Source organism: Physella acuta, unplaced genomic scaffold (genome assembly GCF_028476545.2).
Source record: "Physella acuta isolate Inbredline_101_S28 unplaced genomic scaffold, ASM2847654v3 ptg000264l, whole genome shotgun sequence".
Lineage (NCBI taxonomy): Eukaryota > Metazoa > Mollusca > Gastropoda > Physidae > Physella > Physella acuta.
The window spans coordinates 366,564-388,436 of NW_026731783.1; the positions used below are offsets into that span (position 1 = coordinate 366,564).

At 32.9% G+C, this 21,873-nt stretch overlaps 3 pseudogenes; 2 read left to right on the forward strand and 1 right to left on the reverse strand.

Annotated features, from left to right (window-relative positions):
- Positions 1 to 296: 296 nt before the first annotated feature.
- Positions 297 to 5,622, reverse strand: LOC131939060 (26S proteasome non-ATPase regulatory subunit 13-like; annotated as a pseudogene).
- A 6,490-nt stretch (positions 5,623 to 12,112) lies between these two features.
- LOC131939022 (polycomb group RING finger protein 3-like) lies at positions 12,113 to 12,985 on the forward strand (annotated as a pseudogene).
- Positions 12,986 to 14,510: 1,525 nt separating this feature from the next.
- LOC131939061 (26S proteasome non-ATPase regulatory subunit 13-like) overlaps positions 14,511 to 21,873 on the forward strand; it is an 83,344-nt pseudogene continuing 75,981 nt past the window's right edge.

The window sequence follows — 21,873 nt, forward strand, 5'->3', positions numbered from 1 at the left end:
CTTTATCTCTGTGTCTAATGTAGACAACAGGTTATGTGTCGATTAAAGACAACATGTTTTACATTTTAACCCGAACAAGTCACACTGGTGAAAATAATTGTATTGAACATTACAACTCTCCCTTATGTTAATTGTTCCTTTGTCAAAATTAACTTTTTTATTTTTAATTATTCAATTATAATGTATTTTACGGGCATTTAAACAAATGATAAGTGACCAAATTATATATTTCTTTGACAAAGTATCAAAACTTACAATCATAATTGACTATTATTTATGCAATACTTGCTCAATAATTATTTGAGAATATCATAAGTAGTTGTTTGTACCAGGCGTTCCATCAAGCCAATATCTTTTCCAAACAACTCAAGGCGATTCTGCATGCCGGAAATCTGTTTGCGATCCTTTAGGCTGTAACCATGTCATGTGACATTTCTGTTCTATTTCGTCAATAGATTCTCTCACTAACCCAAGCCTCACAGCTTTCATGACTAACAGCTCAACCAGATTTGTGTTAATTTTGACAGTCTGGGCAATACTATCAAATGTCCGTTGTGTATCTGTTGCTGGCCTTTGGAATGTCATCTCCATCAAACATAACAGATTGATCTTGTTTCCTAGTTACAAGTTCATTGACTTTCAGATCCGGCTGAGTAGACCATTTATCCTTCAGTCCTATGATGTTGTCAATTTCTTCGCTGCTAAAGGCATACAGAAGATCAACCAGCCATTCTTTATCTGTGCCCTTCAAGGATGCCATAATATCATGGGCAAGGAGCTCACCTAAATTGTATACACCCTCGCCTATTACAGCTGCTAAACCAATATTAAAAGCCCTCTCTACCTGGACGGTTTTTGGCTTGACTTTCAGATGTGTGTAGCCTAAGAATCTAAGGGCCTCTTGATAGTACTGAGCATGGTTGCCCATTAGTTTATGATAGTTGCTCGTTAGTTCATAGAAGCGTCCATGTACTGTGGTCACTCCATCTATATCATTTAAAATCTTCTCTCACTCTTCCATTAGGGTCTTCACTGGAGGGAATTCTTTATTCCGGAGATAGATTTTACACATTGTAGTCATACACAAAACTTTTGACTTCTTCACCGGCTTTAACTTTCTCTTTCAATTTTCTCAAGAAATTATATGGCTGTTTTGGATCTGGAATTTGCTGGACAACATAAACACAAAGTTCAGGCAAAGAGAGAGAGAGAGAGAGAGAGAGAGAGAGAGAGAGAGAGAATGGGGGTGGGGGTAGATTATGTGCTTAAAATCGGACAGGGAATTTTAATAAAGCCATAGTATTCCATCTCCTTTTGAAAGTATATTGTGTCTTACAAACTGCAGTAGCCTTAGCATTGATGCCATATTTTTTGTTGTATAATTCTTGAGTCCCTCATTCAGTAGAAACATCACCCGTACTTTTCCTTTGTTGTTCTGCTAGATAACCAGCTACGTTTGGTATGATTGATATGTTTCTAAAATCTATTATTTCTATCGTCCCTTGATATTTCTTTCTGTGACAACATTTGACGTTAACATACTAGGACGCAAGTCTCATCGTCAATTGAACAGACCTAATATGTTGTCTTTGATAAATGTATAACTCTTGGCAACTGTTTTTGTGATTTGTTACTTATAGTTTGTACGAGGCCTAGACATTACGAGTATACATAAATAAATGTATGACGTATTTAACTTTTAGTGATACTGTAAATCTCTAATGTTTGAGGAATAACTATAGATTTTACCACTACATTGTTGAATCATATCATTTTTCATATCTTTGTCCGTTCTAAATTTTCTCTCAACCACATATTTAATTATTATTTTTTCCAATGCAAAAAAATTGCTTCTGTAGGGGTCATCCATAAATGACCTAACGTTTTTTTACGATTTTTACCTCCCCCCCCTGCCACTCCCCTTAGTCACAAAAAGCCAGATTCCCATAAAGTGACGTAAAACATCAGCCTACAACCCCCTCCCCGTCAAAACTTCCGTTGTGTGTTCCTTAAAACAGTTATATTTTCCCATTTCTTGTCTGAACTCTGTCAACATAAAATGTTTTAATTAATTTTTATTACAATTTATTAAAACATTTTTTGACGAGAAAGAACAGCTAAAATTCGTTTTTAGCATTGCTTTTTACAATGCTAAACAACCTCCCCCCTCATCACACACCGTCACAAAATTACGGACCCTCCCCTTTTCCACCTAAGAGTGTGACGTCATTTATGGACACCCCTAACCCGAGATAATTTTCTTCTCAATCAGCTTATGACAAATTCCCAAAAAAAAAACATTAACGAATTTCGATTGTCCGAACGCCGTTTGCTGGAAGCCCTTTTTACCAAAACGTATTTGCGACAAACTCCTTCTTAACTGTTGCGGTGTTTCACAGTTTAAAAAAAAAAATAACACAATTTAAACGTTATACACATATTTTACAGTTATAACATTACAATTAATATTTTATACAGTATTGGTTAGAGTTCTAAATCAGTAAAGATACAGTCTGGAACAAAATATGAGTTTTTTACAAGCTTTTATTTAACTCACTTCCTCTGTCTGTCTAGATCGAAACGCCGGAGCAAAAATTAGGACACTTTACTTGACCCATACGATTCACAGTTGGCACGTGGGTCAAGACATGAAGACAGTGCATCGTGACATTTAATTCGACTTAATTGGATGCCTAATTAATTTTTATGAATTAATTAAATTTGGACCGAATTAGTAGGCATGTCTTTCCAACCACACCACACTCGTCATTACGTTCAATAGCGCGTCATCACGTTTCAATCGGCGCGCAATGGTTTTTAGTCATGAAACTCTAGTGTAAATAAAAAATATAAAGTACTAAAAAAAATGTCATAAAAAATTCATAAAAAACGTTTTAATAACAAGCTTTTATGTAATAATGCACTAAAAAGTAGAAAATAAGTTATAGACTACTATTTAAATAAGTATAAAGAAAAGCGTGGGTGTCTTCCTTAACATTAGTAAAGGTATCAAATAGATAATACAGTGACCCACGCTTTTCTTTATAGTTATTTAAATAGTAGTCTATAATTTATTTTCTACTTTTTAGTGCATTATTACATAAAAGCTTGTTATTAAAACGTTTTTTATGAATTTTTTTTTTTTTTATTATTTAAATACATATCAGTCAAAGACCTTTGCGATATTTTATACGGACAAAAATTGCAAGGGAGACAACGCAGAGCAAATTACTAGCCGGTTGGTTTTTGTAAATTTTAGAAGATATATTAAAACAAAACGGTCACAGTATGAATTATCTAACAAAGGCTTTAGAAAATATAAAAAAAATATTAATAGTGACGCTAATATGCATTAAAAATCTTTCATGCTATAAACACTGAAAACAGTGACTTTAATGTATATATTTTTCTAAGACTAGCAATTTATTCATCTCAATGAATGGTGTACTGTTCATCTTTTAGTCCGGAAACAATTATTTTAGCAATAATACATTCATATTAGTATAAGCCAGGGGTCGGCAACCTGCGGCTGTCAAAATGCGGCTCTCCAGCTGCTTTCACAAATACTAATTGTTATATTAATTCATTTTCATGAATAGTTACTAATAGTTATATTAATTCAATATAACTTTTTTTTTAGTTATTAGCTTCCTACGGTACTGGACTGTGGGGTACGAGCTTACCCTGGGCTCCGTGGGGTGGAAGATAAGCCTGGTGAGAACCAAAGTACAGAAGTGACCGATACACGGTAATCAAGCCGATGCCCAAGCCAGTTAGTCTGAGTTTGTCGTGTCGATGGATGCCTGGCTAATTGGAGACACATCCAGAGCCGGTGATATCCGTAAAGAAAAAAAAAGTTAACATCTTCTAAAGTGGATTGGGAGAGTCCTATAGTTATAGTATTTGATTTCTAATTTTATTACGCTGGCAAAACATGTGTATGTTTTTGTATGAATACATATTATCTCACAGTTACAGCTAATTATTTAAAATAACAAATCTAATTTATTTATCTAATCCTAATCAAATACCAAATATTGAAACAAAAATGTGGCTCTTTAACAACTGGGAAATAGATGTAGATTGGCTTTTCTTCAGATTTCAGCCGCCATAAACTATGATTATGCAGGTGATTCAGGATTTCATGAAATGAAAATGTAAGATAATATTTGGCATTATTAGTGAATTACTTTTTTTTTTAATCAATTAAACAGCAAGTTGTCCGACCTGATGGTGACGAGGTAACAGATGTAACATCAACATTTACTAAATTAACCTCTACTAGACGGTTTACCTTCCAGTATATCACACGATCCTGACAACGTCTATGTTAGACCCTTGCCAGACATATGCTGGGCCCGTTAGAGATATGCTGACCATACCTACTGGATACATGTTGCAATAAAGCGTAGCCCTGTAATGTATACATTTTAAAGTTTCGGCGTAATTTGGTATGGTTATACTGTATATAGGCCGTATAACATAATTTTTTATCATAGCTAATGCTATATTTTTATTACGTATCCTTTTTATATATTGCAAATATGGTTACATCGTATTATATGACCATTTAAATGTATCAAATATAGTTACATTGCCTTATATGGACATTTACATTTTTGATTTCTCACTGTTATAATTTATGATTAAAAGCATCGTTTACCTTTCAGATCAGACAAACCCATTTTTGTCAAAGATTAATAAAAATAAAAGTAAGTTTAATGTATGAATAATTGTATAAATTGCATAGTAAAGTCAATATTTTATTAAAACTGTAATACAATTAAATATATAAGGAATCGTTTACTTTTTTGAATACGTGTTTTTAAGAATTAAGATCTGTTCTAAATTTTTACGACTCTGAAAAATCCTCTATTCGTTTCTTGCTTTTTTATTTCGCGCAAATGGTTTTCCCAGTGACCGTTGGCGTTATGTCCTTACTTAAGTATGGTACCTTAGTTGTGAGATCAATGCAGCTTCCCATTTTCCTGAACAAATCTCCCTCACTATTTGTCGCAGCCTGACAGATCTACAACATTTTTGTATTAGTGTGAGAGGATTCTTTTTGTTCATCCTCAGCATCACTTTGTGTTATTTCTAAATCATGACCTTTCCAATAATCATCCGCAGTAAAGTTTCCAGTTTTTCTAGACTTTGATGTGGCTGGATTTGGGTGATATGAACAAATAAAATACTTATTTAATAAAATTTGGCAATAAAAAATAGGCTAAAATTTAAAAAACCATTACAGTTTTTTATTTATACAAAAAATGTTTAAGAACAATAAAACGTAAAAAAAAGTCGAAGTACTTTTAAATAAATATAATGTTTCTTCGTATTTTAACAAAATTAATATTTTATACTAAATTTGTAATGACGATAAATCTTCGAATAAATAACCGACTCTTCAATGTCTCTATCATGTGGTAAAGTGGTAGTTTTATAACTAAAAAAAATTAGATGACCTAATTACTCCATTCAAAGCATCTAACCGGCATGGTCTAACATTACCCACATTTCAACTGACATACATACTCTACTGACCAACTCTAACAATATCTCCTTGTTAACTGACCTACATGCTCTACTGGTCAACTGTAACTGAACTAAAACATCTGACATCTACACCCTCTACTGACCAACTCTACAACTGACCGCTACACCCTCAACTGACCAACTCTACAACTGACCGCTACACCCTCTACTGACCAACTCTACAACTGACCGCTACACCCTCAACTAACCAACTCTACAACTGACCGCTACACCATCTACTGACCAACTCTACAACTGACCGCTACACCCTCTACTGACCAACTTTACAACTGACCACTACACCATCTACTGACCAACTCTACAACTGACCGCTACACCCTCTACTGACCAACTTTACAACTGACCACTACACCATCTACTGACCAACTCTACAACTGACAGCTACACCATCTACTGACCAACTCTACAACTGACCGCTACATCCTCAACTGACCAACTCTACAACTGACCGCTACACCCTCTACTGACCAACTCTACAACTGACCACTACACTCTATACTGACCAACTTTACACCTGACCGCTATATAGCGGTATAGTTTAAACCACAGTTGTTAGTTAATTTGCGTTTTTAATTGACAAGTTTTGATATTTGAATTTATGACTGTCAGATTCTGATAATAAAGTAAATTGTATTAAAATCATTAGCCATCATGTAGAGAATAGTGGCACTGGCAGCAATATCATCCAACACTTACTAAAACATCTGCTCCACATTATAAAAGTAGTTGTACACAACCTCAGCCATACATTCCCCCGTGTAGCTACCTATGTCTAGGGAAGTTAAAAAAAACGTGTAACAGGTAGCCCATCATCTGGTGAAACAAATATCACAATCACAGTTAGCTGATCCATTTTAATCCGTTTAAACGGTTTTTTAATCACCCATGATTTATTCAAACTGTGTTTAGAATAGAATTAAAAAAAAAAAAATTAAAAATGAAATACCGTCTATTCCTAATTCTCTTGTTTGGCTGGAAAGAAAACTATTTGCTGTTTGTTATTTGTCTACTCTTCTTGTTGGCAGTCTATTGTTGAGTTATTTTGGGGCTTTTTTTTTTTTTTTAATATCACTTTTTAATACAAATCTAAACTTGCATATCAGTTGCCATTTCCTTAACTTAAACTATACAAGGGAGACAACATTAACGAAAGTGCATAATAATCACCATCTAGTTCGTCATAAAAAAATAATTAAAATGGTTTAGGAAAAATACAAGGAAAATATAAGGAACCTACCTTTTATCTTTAAAACCGTGAAGCTCTTGAAGAAGCAAGCTTATTTACAATTTTAAAAAGTATATAATTATATATTATTAAACAGTGATCTCTATGCATACAATTTTCTGTAAAATCCAAAACATTACATTTCATTTCGATGTTGCAACCTCCCATTGTTTAAAAACATGTTTTTTTTCTGTTTGAGAGAAAATATTAACCGATACATAATCATATCTAGTTAAGCAAGGGTCTCACATAGACGTTGTCAGGATCGTGTGATATACTGGAAGGTAAACCGTCTAGTAGAGGTTCATTTAGTAAATGTTGATGTTACATCTGTTACATTGTCACCACAAAGTCGGAGGGCTTTCTACTTTTTTTATTTTTTTAAAAATTAAGTACACATATAATTCTATACAAAAAATATCTTACATTACATTGCTATCGGGTCTTGATCTACTTATATAATTATACTTTACTGTTGCTGAAATGTGAAGATCAGCCAGTCTACATCTATTATTAGCAAATCCTAAATGTTGTTATAAGACTAATATATTCTGACAGACTGAAGTTAAATATAGACCTACACCTAGCGTGTCGTCCGAGTTATAGAAAGCCGAATACATATGTTGTAGTTTATGCGAACATAGTTTCACGGGGGAATATTTATACCAGTGTCCGATTATAGAATATTCTTTAAAAAAGGGGTGTTAGGTTACTGGTAGTTAACTAAATACACACATTGCTGGCTAATGTCAATGCTAACCCTGTCACTAACCCTAACCCTAACCCTAGTCCTACCATACGCCTAACCCTAATTTCTAACCATAAAATTAGTCGAGATTATAATACTACTAACAACCCAACAAACCTATTTTATTATCGGACATCAGTATCTAAAATCATCTGTTTCATGCAACAACGACAAGTTTTGTTATAACAACATGTGTAAGCATACACACTATGTTGTATCAAAAGCTGATTAACCCATTAAAGCCCAACATAAAACAACATATACAAATTACATTTAATTGTATTTATCAAGGCATATTGGGTAGATTACCACATTTATTACAAAAATACAGAGAAACTCACATAGCCAAAAAGGTAAAGGGGTGTACTCAGCTGGTTACACTGGGCAGATTAGGAGTGAAATTGTCCAAAACAAGGTCGTTCAACACAAAGTGTTTTTTTGCATTTTTCACATCGCCAGCGGATCCAACTATGGCAAAAAACACAACGCAATTGGTTTTCAATTTGCTCTGGATTATGACCATAATTTGTTTTAATCCACTGTAGGAACTGTTGACGACTTTTTGTACTTTTCTCTTGTAAATACGATTATGCAATTATTCGTCTGAATGCTAACTGATCCATATATGTCAGCTCACCAATCATGTTAATCCTGTTTTTCAGATCTCATTTAGTTAATTGTGTCTGCTCTGTATTTCTTTGGTTATGGTAGTTACTAGGTCGCTAGTTTGTCCACACTACCACTGAGACGCATCAAAATGTGCAGTAAATAAATATTTAGTTCACTCTGACTACCCTCATCAATCGTGAAGAAGAACACCCCTTTTAAACGAATGTAGGGGCCATAGTGCTCATATGGGGGCCCGGGGCGCCGGAGGAGAACCCTATTGTATCGCGACTGATCCCGCTGTGCAGGTCATCCAATAGGTGGACCCCGTGTGCTAAGACAGGCACTGGGAAACTTTGGGCGCTCAACCACACATGTACGTGGGGCGCCGACACCCCAATATTTAAACCATGTTAGGGCTACGATAGAAAACTTTGGGGGCTCAACCACACATGTACGTGGGGCGCCGACACCCCAATATTTAAACCATGTTAGGGATATGATAGAAAACTTTGGGCGCTCAACCACACATGTACGTGGGGCGCCGACACCCAAATATTTAAACCAGGTTAGGGCTATGATAGAAACCTTTGCGGCACTGTTGTTAAATAATTAGTGAACGGGTTCAAAGTAATGATGTTTGCAGTGCATGGTTAACGTACAAACTATCGCGACAGTCATAATTACTCAGTCACATCATGGTTTCCCTTACCAATCAGATAATTAACCATTGTGTTCTAATCTTAATGGCTATTTCACTGGATTACTAGAACTGTGTCTCTACCGGTCCCAGCATATGTCTGGCAAGGGTCTAACATAGACGTTGTCAGGATCGTGTGATATACTGGAAGGTAAACCGTATAGTAGAGGTTCATTTAGTAAATGTTGATGTTACATCTGTTACATCGTCACCATCAGGTCGGTCAACTTGCTGTTAATTTGTTTTGTATTAACTCAACATCTGATTGTGTCACAGATTATGTTACATCACATTACCATCTGGTCTAGACTTACTTATGTAATATAAAGTTCATTGCTGAAATATGAAAAATAGATAGCCATATCTATTTGTATACTATTTTGATAAAATTGTTTTAATTCTAAAATGTGTCTGCATAAACGTATAGGCCTATGTTAAAGTTAACAATACGATTAGGTAATGTGTATAGTTTTAACGAGGTCTAGCCAATACAGCTATGCATATAATATTAATAGCGTAATACCAATCACAGATACTGTAAATCTGTGACGTATGTTGTATAGACTTTACCACAACAACTTTGGTTTAATTGTCTCTTAATTTACTTCTGACATAATCGTTGTTTCCTTTTTGAGTTCAGCAAAAAAAAAAAAAAGGTTGCAGCTTAACCTGAGCTAATTTTCTTCTCAATGGACTTGATCGAATCCCATGTTCGTTGTATCGTAGAACATGTGCCCGAATACGACAAACTCCTTCTGTAGAGTTGCAGTGTGTTTCACAAAAAAACAAAAACAAAAAAAAAATTAATACTTTTAACATTATACATATCACATACTGTTTTATCTGGAAAATAAAAGTTTTATTCTGTATTGATGAGAGTTCTCAAACAGTTTAGATACTGGCTAAAACTAAATGTCTTTTTATTTAAAACTTAAAATACATATTACTATAGCCATTTCTTATTACATAGAAAAGGTAAAGGGAGACCAATCGATCAAACTAACAGAGCTATATATTATAAAAACTTTAAAAACATATGCTTCAGAAATAGGCATATTACTCATAAAATACATAGGTAAAATTAACATGTATTAGAAAATATTAAAAAATTAAGCAAGAACGCCAAATTGTATATAAAAACGCATTAGGTTTTACAATTAAAAAAACTGTCACTTGAATGTATATCGTTTATAAAGAATTAGGATCCAACCCGTCAATCAATGTTTCTTTGGCTGCCTTATTAGATTGTGACTAATTTTCAACTTTCATACATTAATTTGTAATAAACTCTCATTGATCAGCCAGAAACAATATAATAACAGTACAACGAACTGACATGTCACGTGGGACGGTCAGCTGACCAAAGAGTTGGTCAGTCTGATCTGAAAGGTAAACTATGCTTTTATTTTTAAAATAAAACAACGAGATATTAAATATGTAAATGTCCATATAAGGCAATTTAACTATATTTGATACATTGAGATGGTCATATAATAACATGTAACCATATTTGCTACATTTAAATGGCTACATAATATAATATAGCACTATATGTGATATGTTTTACGTCCTATTTACACTATAACCATACCTAATTACGCCGGGACTTTAAAATGTATACATTGGAGTGATACGAATTATTGCAACATATGTCCAGTAGGTATGTTCTACATGTCTCTAACGGGCCCAGCATATGTCTGGCAAGGATCTAACATAGACGTTGTCAGGATCGTGTGATATACTGGAAGGTAAACCGTCTAGTAGAGGTTCATTTAGTAAATGTTGATGTTACATCTGTTACATCGTCACCATCAGGTCGGACAACTTGCTGTTTAATTGATTTTTTTTTGTTTAATTAAGTAATTCACTAATAATGTCAAATCTTATCTTACACTTTATTTCCATCAAATCCTGAACTACCTGCATAATCATAGTTTATGGTTGCTTAAATCTGAAGAAAAGCCAATCTACATCTATTCCACTACTATTATCAGGCAATCCCAAATGTCGCTATAAGACTAATATATTCTTATAGACTGAAAATACATATACATAAGCATGTCGTTTGAGTTATAGAAAGCTGAAATAATATTTAACAATGTTGTAGTTGATGCTCATACAGTGTTATGTAACAACGACAATTATTGTTAGAACAACAGTTGTAAGTATGTAATTGTACACTGTTAAATATATTGTTTCAGTTACTTACCAGTTCTATTTTTCTAAAAATCGAAGGGAAACAACACAAATAAAATAAAGTTCCTTGCCATCAAAGCAGTGTTGTTTTAAAAATAATCAGAAATAAAACGTATAAGAAATAAAACACACACTTTTAAATTGTAATGACAAGTAACTTGGTAATTTGCGAGCTACCTACGTCTTTATTATACTAAGTTGCATGTTGTTGTGAACATGAAAAACTGTGACTTTACAGTAATCGTATTTTAAAGACAAATGAGCGTGTCGTTCTAACATGTCTTCCTATGTGATTTTTTCTGTCTTAAAGTAGAGCAATAAACTCAAGACTTACCAGCCCTATTACCATACTGTCTAACCCAGGGGTCGGCAACCTTTTGAAACGGAAGAGCCAAAAGTTACAATTTTCAAAATTTCCCTGGTTTTAAAGAGCCAATAACATTTTTTTTTTATTTCAAATATTTTATTGTTTTATTAAGATTATTAGTATTTGTTCAAGGAGCTGGAGAGCCGCATCTTGATATCAAAAGAGCCGCATGCTGCTCGCGAGCCGCAGGTTGCCGACCCCTGGTCTAACCTTAATATCAATGTGATTTTTGGCTTACTATAATTTTTCTAGGCCAGGTGATATGGTGGCTGCTCGTGGCGCTTCATTAAAGCGTCATAAAAAGAGATATTGTTATTACGTCATGATTAGATGTTTTCGTATGTGGTTGAACTGTCGGGCAAAATGAATACAATTATTGTCAAATATTACCCGTGTGTACGTGTGTATTTGCAATACAATGACTAATATTTGAAATATTTTTGTTTATAGAGTAGGGAAAATTGAGTTGTATATGAACAAAGTAACATACACTATGTGTTTTATGTACATATGTAAAAAAACAATAACACAAAGAACGGCAATGTTAATAATATAAGTATAAACACTGAAAAAAAATAACCTCAAGACCTACACATCATTTATTTACACACGTTCTATAATCTAGATCTAGATAGTAGATCTACAATCTAGATCTAGATCTAGATTAGAATTTAGACTAGAAATCTAGACTAGACTATTAATTTTAATAAATAATAAAATGCAAGAAAATCTAGCAAATGAGTGCTCTAGCAAAGAGTTGAAACCTCCACTGTCTAGGCGCATAGACCAAAACAACATTCTCTGGATACCAATTCAGTTTGTAAACCCACATCTGATGTGTGGCTTGTGTCAAGGCTACTTGTATGAAGCATGTACTATCACAGAATGCAAGCACTCGTTGTGCTAGAATTGTATTGTTAAACACCTGGAAAGAAGCCTAAATTGTCCAATGTGTGCTATTCTCATTCACCCCACTGATCCATTTGTTCACATCAGACTAGATGGTTTGTTACAAGATATTGTATATGCTCTTTTGCCACTTTTCTGAAAAAGAGGAGCTTAAACGAGAAAAAAAAGCTTTCTTTGAAAAACACAAGAAAGAGGTTACTCATGTGAATAATAATCAAGCCAAGGTACAGCCCAAAACACCCAGTGCAATTACTTCCACACCTATCCAAAAACGTTCTTGTACTCCAGTTTCTAACAGAAATTCATTTGTTCCACCAGTGTCTGTGTGTCATCAGTGCCTAGAGCCAAAACACTATGTACACAAGCTGGATAAACAATATGTTCGTGTCACAAGGAGTGCTACAATTAACAATTTGACGACATTCTTGAAGAAAAAACTTCACATTCAGGATTCTCACAGGGTTGCACTATACTGTCCATGTAGATCTGGTTTTGTTTGTCTAAGCAACAGCCACACTCTTAAAGCAGGTAACGATTTATATTGCCATGATAAGGATATTTTAGAGCTAAATTATGGTGTCAGTCAACAGTCATGAAACTGGAAAAGCAACTAGAATATTATTCTTCTTTATAAAAGTGTACACTAAGCTTGACATGCAATGTTGCAGAACTTTTAGTCTGGATATGTGTACATTTGAAAACGTAGGACAATAATCAGCTCAATATTTGTTTCAATTTCTTATTATTCAAAATACTAATTATTCTTGGCATCATTTTTGTCTTTTTTGGTGGTTAAGTAAAAAGCTTGACTTAAAAGTCACATTATTTCATTTTCAAACGTTTTTTTGAAGATTTTTACCCCCCCTCCCCACCCTCCCGTCCGTCACACGTCGTCACACAAAGTCAGACCCCCCCCCTTAAATTGACGTCACACATCAGCCTACAACCCCCTTTAAATTGCTGTTGAATTTTTCTTAAAACATCGATATTTTATCCAAAATTTTGTCAGAGTATTTGATAAATTCATATTACAATTTATTAAAACCGTTTTCTAAAACGCGAAATAAGGGCTACAACTCGTTTTCTAACATTGCTTTCTTATAATGTAATGACGCTACACCATCTGACCTCCACCTCATCACACACCGTCAAAAAATTACAGACCCCTCCAACCCTTTGAGTGTGACGTCATTTATGGACGACCCCTAAACAGACATTAAACAGATATTATGTTAGTTCCCCAACTTACTTTGGAACATCAAAATGACTCAACAATTGACTGCCAACACGTTTTTTTAACTTCCCTAGGAATGGGTAGCTACACGGGGGAATGTATGGCTAATATTGTGCACAGCTACCTTCATAATGTGGAGCGAAAGTTTTAATAAGTTTCTGATAACATTGTTGCCAGTGCCACTAAGTCTCTCGCTTCCCAATACTCCGTCACCCATTTTACGATACATAACTGAGCCAAAATCATAAAAGTTATCATCTTAGATGTAGATCAGTTTGACAATCATATATAGGTAGAAACAACACATTATACACATCCCATTCTACATATCTCTTTTGGATAGCTATATATTTCACACATATAGAGCTACAATAAACTTAAATGTTTCCGTTCTAATTTGGCGAATTTAGGCAGTTATGTAAAGAAAAATATGTATTGTTAAAATTATGTTCATTTCAATCAATAATAATAAAGTGCACACTTATTTTTTTATTAACGAAAATATTTAATCAAGATAGGAACACAATAGATTCATTTTAATATTTTACAACACTATACATTTACAAATCACTTACCATTCCTTTTTTAGAATCGAATGCAGGGAGGAAACTAAATGATGTGTATACTTATATGTATTAATAAATAAAACAATAGTAAACAGTAAACTCCGTAATAAAATAAAATTAATGTAGGACATGTTTTGTGTTGTAGATTTTATTTTATTTTATGATTTCTATTGTCTTTATATTAGATATAATGGATATATTTAAAACGCTAATGAAAACATTGCAATTATTTTTTTATTGTTTATCAAAATGATAAACATGTTGCGTTAATATCAGATGCGTTTTTAGTCTTTAGAGTACCATTTTGAAGCTCTTTGTGTGCTTATAGTGTTAAAATTACGCACCAAAAAAGGAACAATAAAGATACGTGGTTAATGCATAGTTTTCCTATAAAAAGAATAATATGGCTGCAGCAGCAAGAAGGAAAATTATCCAAGCAGTCAAGCCTCATGTTCCTTCAATCAAATTTCCACCCAGAGATACTGCCAGTAAATTTTCTAGAGACAAGAGAGCGACAACGGCTAATATCACTCAAGGAGAATCTAAAAGCCTAGCTACACCTAAGGGACATAAATCACCTTCCTCTGGACAAAGCATAGAATTATTTCAACTTCCACTGAAATACCATCGGAAACCCTGTCTAATGAAGAATTGGAAGCTATTGAGAAAAGGGGCAAAGTATGATTAACAAAATACAAGAAGTATATATATATATATATATATATATATATATATATATATATATATATATATATATATATATATATATATATATATATATATATATATATATATATATATATATATATATATATATATATATCGATGGTCTCGGTCGCACGCAAACAGTCTAAAACCGAAAATGTAAATTTTACAGGAGAGACAAAATACTGATTATTTCATTGTTGATCGCTCTAAAAAATGTTTTTAAATGATATGTGCGAAGAAACTCTCTACCGACTATAATGTACCGTTTTAAACTGACTTTTATTAATATTTACAAAATTATAGCAGGTTTAAAAGATAGTCGGTTTTGATAGGTCTAAAACTCTCGTTGCAAACCGTCTATCTGTGCGCGCGCAGACTTAACTGTTTTGAACCGAGAATTTCGGTCTCAGCCGCGTTCGTTCATTTTGTCCAATGAACGTGATTTACTTATGTTTATGTTTTTAAGTTATAATTAACACTTCATAATGTTTAGATTAAATTTTTTGGCTCATATTTTAATTATTTAAGTTTATTCTAATTTATGGGATTAGTTTAATTTTAGTATAGATGTTTTAGTATGGCTTTATCGCTTTCGACTGTTTATTCATTATGGCTGTATTTAGCACTAGACGAGTTAACTGTTGAAGAGTATGCTTTATTTATTACATCTTTCTATTCTCACGGTTTATTTTTCTAAATCTGGTTGGTGCTGGGTTTGTAGAATGGTAATAATAAAAATATAAACCTTATTGTCAGATATATTTTGAATGAGACATAACACATTAATCACAATAATAATGACTTAATGTTTACTTATTTTACAAAATGTAACAAAAATGTGTTTATTTTTAAAATTTATTCTTTGAATAAACATCACATGAAGAAACATTAAAATGGCAACATATTTTTACAATAAGGCAAATAATCACAAAAATTTGAATATATGACTTGCTTTTATGTGCTCATATATGACAGCTTTCATTTTTTTTTTAATACATACTTACAGATTAATTTGCTTTTTTTAAGAGACACGATAAAGGAGACAAACAAAGAAACATGCATATTCGGCAACTATGATACATCTACAAATTAAAATATTACACACATAATTGATTATACGATTAATAAAAATAAAAACAATTTTGTTGTAGGAATCATTGAATAAATTTAATTGTAAAAAAATGTTGTATTAAAATTTATTTCTATACCTATTTAGAAAACTTTTCTTTTTTGTATGCGTTTTTCTAAGGGGTCGTCCATAAATGACATCACACTCGGAGGGGGGTCTATAATTTTGTGACGGTGTGTGATGAGGGGGAGCGGGGGGGGGGGGATTCAGATGTTTCGACGTCACACTTTCGCATTATAAAAAAGCAATGTTAGAAAAAGAATTTTAGACGTTATTTCGCTTTTTAGAAAACTGCTTTAATAAATTGTAATATGAATTGATTAAAGTACTCAATTTTGACAGAGTTCAGACAAGATTTTGGAAAAAAAATATCGATGTTTAAAAAAATAAATTCAAATGCAATTTTGAGAGGGGTTGTAGGCTGAGGTGTGACGTCATTTCAGGGGTTGGGGTCTGGCTTTTTGTGACGAGGTGTGACGGAGGGGAGAGGTGGAGGTAAAAAGCGTCAAAAAAAGCGTGACGTCATTTATGGATGACTCCTAAGACGTGAACATTTCGGAAATATCGATGGTTCAATCATGCCTTCATATAAATGTAATTTTTTTTCTCACAAAGCATTTTCCCAAACTAACCTATACAGATCCAGTTGCTCAATGAAATTATAACTAGATCGTCAATGAATAATTGAATCTATACCTACATCTACACCAGGGGTCGGCAACCTTTTGGAGCGGAAGAGCCAAAAGTTACAATTTTCAAAATTTCCCTGGTTTTAAAGAGCCACTAACATTTTTTTTTATTTTAAATATTTTTTTTTTTATTAAGATAATTAGTATTTGTTCAAGGAGCTGGAGAGCCGAATCTTGATATCAAAAGAGCCGCATGCGGCTCGCGAGCCGCAGGTTGCCGACCCCTGATCTACACAGTACTACTGATCATACATTGTTAAAATAAATGTTCTGAAAACTGGCAACAACGGAGCAATGTTAATTACACTAAATAAATTGCTTGTCTTAGAAAAATGTATACATTATAATCAAGGTTTTTCAAATTTTATAACATGAAAGATTTTTTATGTGTATTAGATTGACTACAAATTTTAAATATTTTCTAAAACCCTTAAATAGTTTTGTCTGAAAAAACGTCCTGAGACCATTTTTTTTTTAAATATATCAGTCTAAAATTTACTAAAACCGACAGCTTAGTAATTAGCTTAGCGTTGTCTCCCTTGTAATTTTTCCCATTTAAAAAATGGCAAAGGTTTTTGGCAGAAATGTATATACATTAAAAACAACGACAAAAACTCACATTTTTGTTCCAGACAGAATTTTTACTGATTTAGAACTCTAACCAATACAGAATGAAATATTAATTGTGTATAACGTTTAAATTGCGTTATTATTTTTTTTAAACTGTTAAACACCGCAATGCTTAACAAGGAGTTTGTCGTAAATACGTTTTGGTAAAACGACTTCCGGCAAACGGCGTTCGGGCAAACGAGATTCGTTAATGTTTTTTTGGGAATTTGTCATAAGCCGATTGAGAAGAAAATTATCTCAGGTTAGGGGTGTCTATAAATGACGTCACACTCTAAGGAGGAAAGAGGAGTTCCGTAATTTTGTGACTGTGTGTGATGAGGGGGAGGGGGGTGTTTTGCATTATAAAAAGCAATGCTAGAAAACGAATGTTAACTGTTATTTCGCGTTAAAAAACTGTTTTAATAAATTGTAATAAAAATTAATTAAAACACTCTATGTTGACAGAGTTCAGGCAAACAATGGGAAAATATTACATAATTTTGGGGAATTCTGGGGCATTAAAACTAGTGTTTTGAACGGAAACAAATTTTGAAAATTCTTAATACATTATTTTGAAGATATGCACTTACAATTTTTAGCTGAGTGCCCCAAAATATGGAACAATATTATGAATTCATTATTTATTGGGCTTAAAATATAATATTTTATGGATGGTGGAAAACCTACGAAGGGGTTAATTTTTCAAGATGGCCGCCGTTGTCATAGTTACCAAGATTTTTCCACGAATTTCTTTTTTAGTGGATATGCATATGCAGATGTATCGTAATAAAGCTGTAAAGAAAAAACTGTTTTCTAACGAGTATTAAAAAAGTTTTTTTTTACTGGAGCCTTCCCCTTTAAAGCACATTCAACGGAAATTTTGAAGGGGGGGGGGGATTGTAGGCTGAGGTGAGACGTCGTACAAACTATAAGTAACCATAACATAATCGTTTTGCTAACTCTATCATATATTTATGTGTAAAAACAGAAATTTAAAAACTAAAACTGTTGTATCAAAAAAGTATGAAGTGTGCATTCTATCATATTCATAACAATAATAAAACGCACTAGATAGTAACAAAACAAATAATAGAATCAACTTTTCTATTCAAGTGCTACAACATTCTATACACAATTAACAATTCAATCTTATTAATTTATTTGTAATGAACATATTTAAAATCATATTCAAACTCAGTATGACATATAACATTGGGACACTACTATATACATTTTCGTAACATATTATGTGGGTCGGCGTATAAATACATTGCGTGACTGTAAACACGTGTATGTCATTTAATAAACTTTAATTAAATACATTATACGATAATAACTTCTATAATGTTCTTTATTTGTAAATATGTTGTTATAGACAGGGGTGTTAGTGGGGATAAGCTACCGCTGTCTATACAATCATATGTTTCGTGTTAATAAGCTTTATATTATTGCAAGAAACAGCGATTGTATATAGAGACAATGTTTCAGTTTTACTGATTAGTCTAATTATTCTAATTAAAAGCATGTTAATTATTGAAAGGTTAATTAATATCGGGCTTTATAATTATAAATACAACAAATAGTTTACATATATTATTCAATTTCACGTTTCATATGACATGTTTTTGTTTAAGGATGGCATGATGAAATCTTAATCTGGTATATGTCAGGTCATCTAATAATGTGTTATTTCAAGCAGTTTATATGAAATATTACTATAACGTCATAATATGCCAACTCGTTGTTTCAATATTCAAGGCGGTAAGCTACATACAGAACGGGGTGATGGCGTGATTAGGTTGTATAAGGCTGTACCATATTAGGCTACAATTTTGTAATTTTAATATTGCAATAAAAATGAATGGGTAAAATCTATCTCAGGAATAAAGAATTCCCTCCAGTGAAGGCCCTAATGGAAGAGTGAGATAAGATTTTAAATGATATAGATGGAGTGACCACAGTAAATGGACGCTTCTATGAACTAACCAGCAACTATCATAAACTAATGAGCAACCATACTCAGTACTATCAAAAGGCCATTAGGTTTTTAGACATGCCAAAAGTCGATAAGCCAAAATGGGCTTTTAATATCGGTTTAGCAGCTGTAATCGGTGAGGTGTATACAATTTTGGTGAGCTCCTTGCCCATGATAATTTGGCATCCTTGAAGGGCACAGATAAAGAATGGCTGGTTGATCTTCTGTATGCCTTTAACAGCGGAGATATTGACAAATTCATAGGACTGAAGGATAAATGGTCTACTCAGTCGGATCTGAAAGTCAATGAACTTGTAACTAGGAAACAAGTTCAATCTGTTATGTTTGATGGAGATGACATTCCAAAGGCCAGCAACAGATACACAACGGACATTTGATAGTATTGTCCAGACTGTCAAAATTAAACAAATCTGGTTGAGCTGTTAGTCATGAAAGGAATGCCTGTTACTAACAACCGCTAATGATATTCTCAAATATTTTTTAAAGCATTTTTGCATTTTATCTTCATTTTTTTAAATTTTATTCGTTTTGTATTGCTTTATTTTTCATTAACCATAACTAATAGCAATTATATAATTATAAATAAAGGTAGATTGCTATATTATATGTAAAGAAACAATAGTCACTTATGATTGTAAGTTTAGATATGTTGTAAGAGAAATAATTTCATTTAGTCACTAATCATTTGTTTAAATGCCCGTAAAATAAATTATAATTGAAAAGACTTTTTTTTAAAGTTCATTTTGACAAAAAAATCGGTTATCATAAGGGACAGTCGTAATGGTCAATACATTTATTTTGACCAGTATGACTTGTTGGGATTATGGTTTTATTAAGGCTAACAATATTCAATCAAATAACTGTGTAGGGTTACAATTGTTAGCCACTTCAAATCTTAATTTATTGATCGATTCAGGCGATATAATAATATATTGAAAAAAATACACAGCAATTAATTTTTAGATCAACAAAAGGACATCATTTTTAGTTTAGCCAGAACAAAAATTATCAACTTTTTGACGGTACCCAACCCCACCAGTTTCATATGCGCATTGGCCGAACCCTTCTTAATAGTGATATCGCCTGCACTGAGAAAATCCGATTGTTAGTAAAGCTTAAAAATCATAATTAGCAAATTTCAAATGGACCTAACCATTGCTTAAGCTTAATTTTTAGCAAAAATTTAAAAACAATTATAAAAACACCGAATATTTTTATCAGCATTTTAAATAATGTCATTCTATCGAATACACACATTAAAAAAAATAAATAAATACATACATTAATTAATTAATACGCATTTTCTATTTTATCACAGTAATAATTCTTCGATCACTTCCTACTATTGTTTAAACTATTTATTAATGCAGTTGGTTATACAAATATGTTGGTTATCTACCTGCAATTGTTTCTGAATAACAAATGGTAAGTGATTGGTAGATATTAATTTTCGTTAAAAAATAAATAGTAAAAAAATATAATTATTTCCCTTGATTGAATATTTTAGTTAATAACAATAATTTCGCATATAAATTACTAGTATTGAACACAGTGGCGTAGCGAGGTCGGGTGACACCCGGTGCGGCACTTAATGGTATCTCCTCCCAGAGGCGTAGCGACCCTTCCCGGGGACAAACTTTCAAAATTTCGATTTGCACCTCCCCCCCCCCCCCGCTAAAACTTTTGATTTGCACCCCCCTCAATGTTTTTTCTCTATATATTTTGCTATTTTTAGCCTTGGTGTCACCCCCCTAAATGGTATCACCCGGTGCGCTCCGCACCCACGCCCCCCCCCCCCCTTCGATACGCCTCTGATTTAACACGATTTTTTAAAAATATTATTTTTTTTTATATAACGGGTTAAATTCGCCAAATTGGAGCGGACTAATTTAAGTTCAATGTAACTGTAACTCAATATATGGGAATTATATAGCTATCCAAAACAGATATGTAGAAATGGTTGCGTATAATGTGTTGTTTCTAGCTTTATATGATTGCCAAACTGACCTACGGCTAATTTAAAGATGATAGCTTTTTCATGATTTACTCTGGACAGTAACAGTTGATAGACAATTCTCTAAGGTTTTGGTTTGAATGAACTAGGAGAGTCTCACTATAATGGCTCTGTAAAACAAATGTCACCTTTTTTTATGAATTAGATATTTAAACCAGGTTAAGAATCAATGCTCTCGTTTTGTATACAGCTCTCTAGAACATCTGTAACATGTTTTGTTCTCCTTTCTCACGGCACACGTAATGGTATTTGTGTTGTTGTTTTTGTTATGGTTTTAATAAAGTAACTAAAAAACCCGGGAAGAGAACAACTACATAAATAATATCACCCGAATTGCTGACCTGTGTGGGTGTTTATTTTGTTTTAATTTTAATGTTTTAAAGATACATAGTCAATTTTTAAAATTGTTCTTGTATTATGCTCAAATGTTTAAAGATACATTTGGAAATATACTGATACGCCTAAAGCTATTGAGACACACTATCAATGAGGCGGGTATGCTGCAAATTGTCTAAGCTAACTCACTGAAAATTGCAGTAGAAATTAATATTTTTAAAAATTATTTTGTTTTGCTATTAAAATAATTATTTACCAACACCCGCCGTCCAAATTTACATATCA